This window comes from Marmota monax, unplaced genomic scaffold (assembly GCF_021218885.2).
Source record: "Marmota monax isolate L192 unplaced genomic scaffold, Marmota_monax_Labrador192_F-V1.1 WCK01_AAM20220418_F8-fsc00077, whole genome shotgun sequence".
Taxonomy (NCBI): domain Eukaryota; kingdom Metazoa; phylum Chordata; class Mammalia; order Rodentia; family Sciuridae; genus Marmota; species Marmota monax.
In genome coordinates this window covers 7,460,171-7,472,461 of record NW_026694610.1, presented here as the reverse complement: position 1 = coordinate 7,472,461, position 12,291 = coordinate 7,460,171, and positions in this window count along the sequence as shown.

Below are 12,291 nucleotides of genomic sequence, written 5' to 3'. Positions count from 1 at the left end.
CATTAGCATTATTTGTGGCCAAGTTTGTTTTGGTCCCAAAGCATGAAGAATGTCATTCAGCTTCATTCTACATACAAGATCAGAATAGTTCATCTTAATTATGCTTTGGTACTTCAAATGCAAATTTAGTAATTTTCATATAGTGGACTTCCAGTGGGCTGGATCATATATAAACCTAATATTAATCAAATTCTGATGTGTCCCTATAGCATTAGAATTATGTGTTCAGTAACAAAAGGCATTGAAACTACAAAAACATTTTATGACTTCCTTAGGTTTGTGCAGATAGTATAATAAACAGAATATATCAGCTTCTTTTCCTCAGGTTGGATCATTTTCTAATACTCATATTTCACACTAGATTATTTATTTTGGTCTTTCATATACATATTGTCCGTGTATAGTTAAAAAAAGTAACAAGACAAAATATATTGCTTTCTTACTGGGTAACTTTGTATTTTCTAGCATATGATCACTTTCTTCTTGATCTATTTTTGTTATTTAAACTTAAACTTGATCATTTCCTTGTTCAGAAGTAACCAATACAGTGCTTGGCACAGGTATGTGTTTAATGTGTTTAATGTGTCTTTTTTCAATAAATTTAGGGGATAGGTAAGTGCAAGAGCTATATGCTATAAATTGATGGATATCTATTTATTGCAGGCCTGAAGAGGGTAAGATATATTGAGAATATGCTTGGTCTATAACATTTTCTTCATTGCAGGTACTTAAGAACTGACACCCCAAAGCTCTCGATATTTGTTGGAGGAACAAAAAACTGAATAACTAACATATTGCATATAATATCCACTGTCTAAAATGATTTATAAAATTTCACAAAATTACATCGTGAGAAAAAAATTACTTGACTACTAGTGCTGTCTTAATCTATTATGTACTCATTAGTTTGAAAGTTTTCTTATTCTCTAGAATCGTATTTACAGAAGAGGCCAGAAATGAGAAATATTATTCCAATGATCCCTTTAAAATATTTTCAAATCTAGGTTTTCTGATCTATTCAAGAAATCCATGAAGAAGTGGAAGTTGTTTAGCCATAGCATTTGAATAACTATAAAATATAAAGCAGTAGATTGCTAAGTACAGTGGCATCTGAGTTTGAATAAATAAATAGTTTGAATAACTTACTGCAAATGGCAAATTAACCTCCTGTGAACTATGAAATGTAACCCTGGAGTGGCTTTCAATTTTTCAAAAAATAGTCACTGAAATATCTTTAGAGATTAGAGATAAAGGAGGAAAATAAAGATCAGAATGCAAAAAAGCAGAACAGGACTGTACTGCTAAGAAAATAGAGTAAGAAAAACAAATCAGTGGAACTGGAGACTATCATGCTAAGTGAAATAAGTCAATCTCCCCAAACCAAAGTCAAGTGACTGTTTTCTCTGATATGTGAATGCTAACACACAATGAGTGGGGCAGAAGGAATAGAAGGTCATTAGATTAGATGAAGGGAAGTGAAGGGAAGGGGAATGGAAATAGAAAAGATGTTTTGAAATGAATTGGACATAAATTTTCTATGTTCATGTATGAGTATGCCAGTGAAACTCCATATATATCATGTACAACTGCAACAGTGGGATTCTGATTAGAATAAGTTATACTCCATGTATGTGTAATATGCCAAAACTACACTCTATAGTCACATATACCTAAGAAGGACAAATTAAAAATCAGGAAAAATAGTCCAAACAAAATATTTTATTAAACTTTCCCTTGATATTCTTTTGAATTGTTATGTGGTTATCTAGTAGATTCTATGTCAGGAGCCTTGTTTTTTAAACATTATTGATGGTGATATTATATAAAACAGAGTAGAGAAACTTCATATAAAATTATGTTCAGCAAAAGTTCCAAATATCCTAAAACAAATTATTTTTGTATACTTGATCTCATAAAAAATTACAGCAATTTGATATGAATCATAAGGAAACATTAATTCAAAGGAACATTTTGTATGGTTCATTGTTTGGTTTTGTATTTACTTACTTAATATGCTCTCTCCTGACTTAACACATGGTTTCCCAAGGGTTTTTTTTTTTCTTGTGTGTGTATATATGTGTGATGACTTTATACTTATTTTTATTTTTAATTGGTTTTAGTTATATAAGATGGTTGAATCATTTTTTATATACCTATACAAGCATGTAATATACCTTACTCTAGTTAGGGCCCCATGGGTTTACCAAGTTCTGTCAAGCAAACCTGAATATATGTTCATTGGGACTCTTTTGAGACAAAGGGCTGATAAAGTACAATAGAATACTATATACGCAAGTGTGTATGCATAGATATTCATAAGTGTACAGTCATGCATTGCTTAACAAGATGAATGCTTTCTGAGAGTCATCATTCCATAATTTCTTCATTGTGTCAACATCATAGAATACATTTGACTAGATGCTGCAGGTTCAATGTGAGCAATGAATTGCAATACAATTTATTATGGATACCAATCTCATTAGATGGAAGGAATTTTTCAATTCTGTTATAGTCTTAAGGGAACACCATCATTTATGCACATTGTCATTGACTAGAATATTGCTGTGTGACTCAGGACTACACACACACACACACACACACACTCATATTCACACCTAATTCTTTTTTTGAGGGGAGGAGGTATATTGGGAATTGAACCCAAGGTTGCTTTAGGACTGAGTTACATCCCTAGACCTATCTATTTTTTTTAATTTGATACAGGGACTCAGTAAGTTGCTGAAGCCCTCCCTAAATTGTTGAGACTGGCCTCAAACTTGTGAGCTTTCTGCCTCTGCCTCACGAGTCTCACACCTATATCATTAGGCAGGTGCCATAGTCCGAATGCTATGTATCCGAGAGTGATGGTATTAGTGAGTTGGGGCGCTTGGTAGGTGAGAAAGTCATGAGGGTAGAGATCTCATGGGTGGCATTTGTATCTTTATAAAAAGACCCCAGAAAGCTCCCATCCTACTTCCTACCTATGAGTACACAGCAAGAATGTACCGTGTACAAACCATTAAGCAGGCACTCACAAACAATGAACCTGCTGAACCCCTATTCTTGGACCTCCTACACTCTAGAATTATGAGAAGTTTACTTTTGTTGTTCATTAACAACTTTATAGTATTTTGTCATAGCAGCCCAAAGGAGTGAACCCAACTGGTAAATTAACCTAATGAAAAACAGCTTTGTGAATCTGCATAACATTTGTTCCACACCTTCAGTGACTGACAGTCATGCGATTTTTTAAATGTGTGTAATGAAAAGATGTTTATGTAAGTGAACAAGTTTTGACTATCACTTATGAAAGAAAAGGTTAACATATTTTCATCCATTTACAAAGCTGATTTTGTCACAGAGTTTCAGACTGTGAACACAAACATCTGAATCCAAAGAAGCCACATTAATAAACCCCTTATGTTTATACAAAATAAGGCAAACAAAATCAGTGGAAAATAGAAATTTTTAGGTCATATGCAACAGCTTGAACACCCTGCCTCTTGCCCAGCTGAGGGAATGTCAAGGTGCCCTCTGTCAACCTGCTCGCATTCTAGCTGGACGGCTTGGGACATCACTGATGACTAAATGAAGAGGCCTTTCTCTAGAGAAGGGCCAGAGAGCTGGAGGGTCACTGGCTTCTGACATCATACTCCAGAGGACCTATCCTCTCAAATTTCACTCACAGACCTTTGAGTGACCTGTTAGATTAACACAGACTATGATTTCATAACAGCCAGAAAAAGACAATAAAAACTATAACCTAAATAAAGTGCCCAACTGTTAATAAGACCAAATTCTTATGAACTAAAATAAATTTAATTCCTTTTTGGAAAACAAAAGAATTTAGTCTAAGTTTTTTTCTTTTATTTATTTTTGTAGTTGTTTTTAATGTTTTTTGAAATTAACTTTTCTGCGATTTGATGATCAACAAGAAGATTATTTCTTTAAACAAAAGGATTTAATACTTTAATGTTTTAAAATTCATGCTAAAATATACTCTTTCTCTTATTATACTACTAAGGGGGGAAATTCCCTCAAATTTGCTCATAAAAGAAAATGATTTTTCTTTATGTGTGTAACCTTGCAATTTTTTGATTCAATGAGATATGGCCTTAGTTCAAATCTACTCATGACCATAAATATGGTTATTACCTGTGTAGCATTAAGAACCTAATTCCTGGTTGCAATTGTGGGACAATAGTGCTGAGATTTGAGTGATTTTTGAGCCATTTACAATAATAAGATTTCAGGGAGTCACATATTTTTCAGGTTAGTATATTAAAAACAAATCCAAAGTGATTTATTTTGTTACCATATGTCATAAGAGAAATATCAAGAAAGTAGAAATAGGAGGTACCAGATAATGGCAGTTTATCAAATCATCAAGACTCAGTTTTAAAGAAACACTATCTATATCATATTTTTTTTCTGGCTTTAATGAACATTCCACCACAAATTGACACTTTTTCTAAATTGGTCAGGATTTTGAGGAGTATAGGCTTTGCCCATCCTGAAGTCAGTCTATAGATATTGAATACCTGGTTAGTTACGATACCAAAATATGCCTGTATTACCTGGTGTTGATTATTGAATTCAATTATTTCACAGGAGCTGTACTTATTTTCTATGTCATAGCTGTGAAAATTAAGCAATAATTATTTGTTTATTTTTGCTTTTTCTATTGCTTAACATATGATCTATTTCTCTTACTTTGAGAAGTGTGATTTTATTTATTTTTATTTATTTTATTTTTTTAAATACACAACAGTGGAATGCATTACAATCCTTATTACACATATAGAGCACAATTTTTCGTATCTCTGTATATAAAGTATGTTCATGCTAATTTATGCCATTGTACATGTTATGTTCATGCTAATTTATGCCATTGTACATGTACCTTTTTTGCATTACAATTCTTAATACACATATATACCACAATTTTTCATATCTCTGTTTGTATAAAAGGTTATGTTGACACCCAATTCTTCATACATGTACTTTGTATAATGATGATGATTTTAGATGATACTCTTTTTAAAAGAATTATAGAAATATAGCAAATTTATTCAGAAGCATCTCTTCATTTGTTAGGTCCATAAATACAGGGGAAAATAAAGGTTTGCAATTTATAGAAAGAACCAGAACTTAATCTATTTATGTAATGAAACTGGTTCACTGAGAAGACCAGTTGAAAGGAAACATTCAGACTTGGATTTTTCTCACTTCTAATGGGCAACAACTTGTTTTCCTATAGATGATTTCTTTTTACAGATGTCTTACACAAAACTTAGCAACTATAATCCTTATGTCCCTTGATTTTTTTCACTTAATAAAAGTATCTTGAAGATCTTTCCTTATATGTGCACACATGTAACTTCATTCTCTCTTCCACATTTAATGAAGTATAATAGGCCTAAAAATGCCTAGCTTTATTTAACACATATGAAGTCCCCAACTTGATTTGTTTGACACTATATATTGCACATTTTTATATAAAAGTATAAAATTCACATTAATATTCACAAGTGATTTTGTTTATTTATTTATCTGGCCATGGGATGTTATAAAATTATTATGGGGTAAGAAAGTTTCAATTTGCATATTTAAGGGGAAAATAATTATTCAACACAGTTACTTGATATTTCCAAGAAATCCCTATTAAATATACGGATCTATATATCGGAAGTAGTGACTCAGAGTCTATGAAGATCTTGCCAGGAATAAAGAGGAAGCACAGACATACTTATTTTTAAAGTAAATAACTAAGACAAACTAGTAAATTCATATGTTCTAAAATCCTGTGTAATTTTATTTAGACTAATGTTTTCACATTTACTAGGAACATATGCCTTATTTACAAAGTCATTCTGCATTTACATCCATGTTTCACATTAACATTCAAGAGAAACATGATAGACTAATAGCTGGAGTAAGATAGCTTAATAAACAGGCTCTATGGTTAGACTCTGTGTCTGATCAACTTTAGTTGAATTCCAAAAACATCATTTAGGGATGTGTGAATTTGAAGGAAAAAAAAACCCAAAAAACAAAAACACCCTTTCTGAGCTCTAATACTCTGATTTGTGAAATGAGCAACTTGTTTCATAATACTATTGTCATTCTTACATAAAACTTATGTTTAGAAAAAAAAAAAAACCTGAAAAAGAGTGTACTCACAAAAGTAACTTAGCATGACCTTTATGATGGTGATGATGATCAGTGAAAGCCACAAAGAAAGGAACAGATATATAAATAGAAATAGTTAAAGTCAAAAAAAATGTAAAGTTTAATTTCATTCCTTGAAATAAACATTTTTTAAAGAAATTGAACTTAACTATTAAACTTCTGATTCAGATAAAAACTGAACCTCTAGCATCTATAGTGTTAGTATGAAATTATCATTTTGTTGATGATTTTTGTGGTATTTATCAATGTGCTTGTTTTACAAAGTGTTTATTTTGTAAAAGATCTACTTTATAATGCTACTGATGCTAACCTATAGAAGTGCCAGAAATTGTATAAAGATATAAAAAAATTAATAATATATGTCTTAATGTATTTATAAATATCATGCATATTAGACACAGATATTTATGTATATAACATAAAATTTTATTTCTGAGATTCAAAAAAATGAGGAAATATCAATGTGCATTTTATTAGACTCTGTTGTAAAGGATTTATTTTAGATATCAATTATAGTATTTACTTTACCATGGTTTTAGTGTGGTATGTTAGTAATAATTGTTTATGATCTTTAATATATTTTTTTAAATATGCACCCAAGGAAAACATGACAATGTACTTTAGAAGTATTTTGAAATTTTCATTAAAATATCTTACCCACAGACTTTGCTAACAATCAGACATATTTAAGAAAATGTTTATTGACTTCTTTCAAAAACAAATTCATCATGAAAACTAATATACCTCTCCTTTTCTCCGGCCCTCTTTCATTTAAACTTTCTCATAAATAGCTACTGAATCTCATGTCAAACTCTCTCTCTAAATAATCCCTAGGTACGCTTCTCCCATTCTTTATAATTATAATATCTATTAATTTTCACTGTACCTGATGATCTTGCTTTAATACAATTCCATTCTTTGCATCCATTTTAAATAAAAGCTTCCTAATAAGATTTGAATTGTTGTTTTGGTCATTTTTATAAGGAAAATAAGCTGATGTCTGGCAGAACTGTATTAGACTTTCTCTTCCACCTACGATATGAATGACCCTAGGCAAGCTATTTCAATCTACTGGGTTTTGGAGTCTTCCTCTGAAAAATATGGTATTCTGTTTAATGTCATGCTATAAAGATTAAATCAGGTTATGTATATTAGTCTTTGCACATAGCTCCTGAACACAGAACAACCTTATTACATAGCAATTTTTACAATTATTCATGCAATTATTTTCTGCAGTGGTTGGGAATACTGTAGCTCTAGATTGAAAGAATTTTATTAGGTAATATGCAGCTAATACCACCAAAAATAAAGATATATTCTCTCTGTTAAATTATTGTACAGGCACATTGAAGCAAGTTTGCTTATTGCTATTTTGGGGGGTAGGGGGGTAGGGGGTGGTACCAGGGATTGAGCTCAGGAGCACTCAACCACTGAGCCTCATCTCCAGCCATTTTTTGTTTTAGAGAAGGGGTCTCCCTGAGTTTCTTAGCGCTTCCCCTTTTGCTGAAGCTGGCTTTGAATTCGGCATCCTCCTGCTTCAGCTTTCCCAGCTGCTGGGATTACAGACCAGGCCCTCCACCCCGCTCCCTGTTAATTTTTCTCCTACTTTTTAATGACTGCTTCTCTCTGACCAATTGCATGAATGAGAAAACAGTACAAAGAACTAGAACCATGAGATATATCAACTTTTCTGGCCGGATGCACCAGGAAAAGAAAATCCTGGGATCTGGAGAGCATGGGATGAAGGAGTAAGGACCTAGGAAAGGATGAACCCCAAATCTACACCAGCTGACCCCAATTGTCAGGATTGCACCTGAACTGCACATGAATCAAACAGGTTATTAGTAGCATATTATAGGTTTGTATAGTACTATTTGTACAGAACTATAGTACTTTATTCAGTATTATAGTACTGAATAGTGCAGCCCACAGTTCAAGTCTGTCCAACAGCAGAGGGAATTTCTTTTTTTATTTTTTAAAGAGAGAGAGAGAGAGAATTTTTTTAATATTTATTTTTTAGTTTTTGGGCGGACGCAACATCTTTGTTTGTATGTGGTGCTGAGGATCGCACCCAGGCCTCACGCATGCCAGGCGAGCGCGCTACCACTTGAGCCACATCCCCAGCCCAACAGAGGGAATTTCTGAGGCCAAGAAACACAGCTCATTAAAGAAACTGAAAACACACAAGTATATCACTGGACCTTAACTGAAATAAAATAGAAATTAATTAACACAAAAATAGCTGGAAAACATCACCTATTTGAAAAGTGAACAATGTGACACAGGTAATCTCTGAGTAAGAAAGTAACCCTCAAGGAATATTAGAAAATATTGTGATCTAAATGAATATAAAAATAAAATATATCAAAATTGTGGGATGCAGGTTAAAAGAGTATTTAGAGGAAAAAGTGTGCTAAAATATTCCTAAAATAGAAATGAAGAATATTTTCAGCTAAATAATGTAAGATTTCACCTAAAGGAGCTAGTAAAAAGATCTCCATCCCTAATTAAACATTTTTTAATGAAAATGAAAAAAAAAATCATTAAAAACAAAACAAAAAACAGAAATGGAAATAAAAAAATTTAAAAAAAAAGATAAAAATGGATGAAACCAAGCATGATTAAACTGCAAGATATAGCCCTAAGCATTGTGGAATTATCAATCAGTTAAATAGTAATCATAAAGAAAAATGAAATGTCACAGGGAAAACAAAAATGATGGTGGAGTTGCTAAGGCACTTAAGGTATTGAGAAGGAACCATCATTGATTGTCACCTTTAGTCTGACATTTTCAGATTTTCAAGAGAGAGTTCATGGAGGAGATAGAAGTTAACTTGCATTTTGGGACTGGCACAGTGGTGCACGCCTGTAATCCCAGTGGCTCAGGAGGTGGAGGCAGGAGGATTGCGAGTTCAAAGCCAGCCTCATAAATTTAGCGAGGCTGCTAAGCAACTCAGTGAGACCCTGTCTCTAATAAAATACAAAATACGGCTAGGGATGTGGCTCAGTGGTCGAGTGCCCCTGAATTTAATCCTTGGTACTTCCCATCCTCCCCAAAAAGTTAACTATCATTTTGGATATGATAGAGAATGTAGCATACCTAATGTTCCTGAATGATGGAAGAGTGTAATTTGTACAGAGTATCAACTTTAGAGTTTATTGGTGGGGATTATGTGTAAGCTAAGGGATGAAAGATCTACTTTTTTTTTTCTATTCAGGAAATGTTTATTAAAAGATGCAACAAAAACAGGTACAACTACAGGATAATGCCTTTAATAAACATAAATGAAGAATTAATAAACATAAATGAAGAATTATTAAATAAGCACCAGCAAACTGAATCCACCATCGTATTACAAAGATTTTTTTGCCATGACAAATAGGATTCAACCCTGATTGATGAAGCATGGCTCAGTAGATGCAAATCAGTAAGCATAATACAGGACATCAACAGAATGAAGGATAAAACCATATGATCAACTCACAAAATGCAGAAAATGAATTTGATAAAACTAAATATCTCTTCATGATAAAACCATTGAACATATTAGTTACAGAAGGAAAATTCCTCACTATATTGAAGACTATTTATAATAACATAATAGCTAACATTATACTGAATGGGAAAATTATGAAATTTCTACCTTAAGATCTAGAATAGGGATCAGAGGAAGGCTGAATTTCCAGTAGCTCCCTAGCTCAGAATTCAAGCAACGAGGTTACTCTTCCTTGGGAAACACTGGAGCATTGTACGTTCACAAGGTAGAGATTCTATTCCTAAGCTAACTGCAGCCAAGAGACAGTACACTTTACTCCACACACAAACTAACCACACTCGAACGTGCACAATAATGTAAGGAATCGAGGAGGCAAAAACTCCAAACTAATGACCAGTCACCAAGTAGGAACAGTTAGGCAGAAATCTCAGGTGCCCCTCATGGACATCCACTCCTATAGCGCAAACAGAGAGAATTCACACTAAGGCTGTAGAACCATACCAATGAGGGGTCTTAATCTAGATCATTCCCATACCCCTTAAAATATTATTTTAGTTAGCTTTTTCTCCACTGTGACCAAAAGATGTAACAGGAATCATTTTAGGGGAGAAAACATTTGTTTGAGGCTTATGATTTCAAACGTCTCAGTCCATAGATGGCTGACTCCTTGCTGGGTTCATGGAGGCAGAACAGCTTGGCAGAGTGCATGCCAGAGAAAACCAGTCAGGATGTGGCAATCAGGAAGCAGAGAGATCTTCCTCACCAGGAACAGAATATATACCCTAAAGTTATGCCCCCAGTGACTCACCTGCTTCAGCCACCCCTTACTTACTTATAGTTACAATGCAATTAATTAGTAAATGTAGATTAATGCACTGGTAAGTTCAAAACTTACATAACCCCATCAATTTACCTCTAAACTTTCCTTTACTGTCTTACATATGACTTTTTAAGAACACATTATATCTAAACTATAACAACTGCAAAATTTTTAAGTGAAGAAGAGCAATCATAGAGGGTGTATCTCACATACCCTGTTGTATACAACACAGTTGCCAGATCTACCAGATGGACACTACTCTTCTGTGATATATACAGAAAGTTGAATCTTCAAGCTATGGCATGATATGATGTATTGAAATAAATTAATCATCACCAAAGAACTGTGTACGACAAAACCCATTTGGAAACATATTGAAAAATTCACAAGAAATTGATATCACAGAACACGTTGGCAAGAGACATCTGTGCCCTAAAAAGGCCCACAATAAAAGTAGAAGAGAAATCTATCACAACAGAAGCATAAAGACCAACACAGGAATGCAAGGAATATTAGGAGAAGGAGCTAACACAATGCCTCCTATTATTAATAATTCATCAGCAATGACTTAAAAGATATTGAAGTGGGTGAAGTACCACATAAATAATTCAAAAAAATTATTATTAAAATGATCAATGAGTACCAAGAGAACACAGAACAATAAATGTATAAAGTAAAGAAGCCAAAATATAATATGAATGAAAACTTCAATATGGAGATAGATATATAGAAAAATAATCAATCAGAAATCTTAGAAGAAACAATAAATCAAATAAAATGGTCAGTTGAAAGTCTCTGTAACAGAACAGATAGGGCTGAAGATTCAATACCATTGTTCATAAACAAAGTAGAGAGTCTTTGTAAATTGAGACAAAATTAATGAAAAGAAAATAAGTAACCTTAACCATAATTTAAAAAAAAAAACAACTTTGGCACAATGTTTAGGGACCACATTAAAGAATAATTGGAATGAATGAGGAACATGGGATAAAGGCAAATAATAGCAGCTGCTCTTCTGCTATTTGGGATAGTGGATTACTATCCAGAATTATATAAAGAACTCAAAAAACTTAACATCAGAATAAATAAATAAATAAACAAATCAATGAATGAGCAAAAGAATTAAGATACATTTCTCAAAAGAAGAAATACAAATGGCCAAGACACATATGCAAAAAAGTCCAATAACCCTAGCAACCAGAAAAATGCAAATAAAAATTGCACTGAGATTTCATTTCAATCCAGACAGAATGACAATTATCAAGAATACAAATAATAATAAATGTTTGTGAAGATATTGGAAGAAAGGTACACTTGTACATTTTTGGTAGGACTGCACTTTACTACAACAATTCTGAAAAGCAGTATGGATATTCTCCAAAACATTAGGAATGGAACTACCCTTTGACTCATCTATCCCAATCTTTGGTATTTATTCCAAAATCATCATATTCTGGTGATAAGTGCATTGCAAATTTTATAGTAGTACAACTCACCACAGCCAAGTTATGAACTCAGTCTAGGTGTTTACACATGAATGGATAAAAAATGTGGTATGTACACACACACACACGCACACACACTCACACATACACAAATGGAGTTCTACTCAGTCATAAAGAAAAATGAAATTATGGCATTATCTGGTAATGGATAGAACTAAAGAGCATCACGCTAAGTGAAATTGTCCAGACTGAGAAACTCAAAGAGTCAAGCATTTTCTCCGATATGCAGAAGGCAGAGAGAAAAAATAATAATTTAAAAAAGGGGAGAGAGATCTCACAA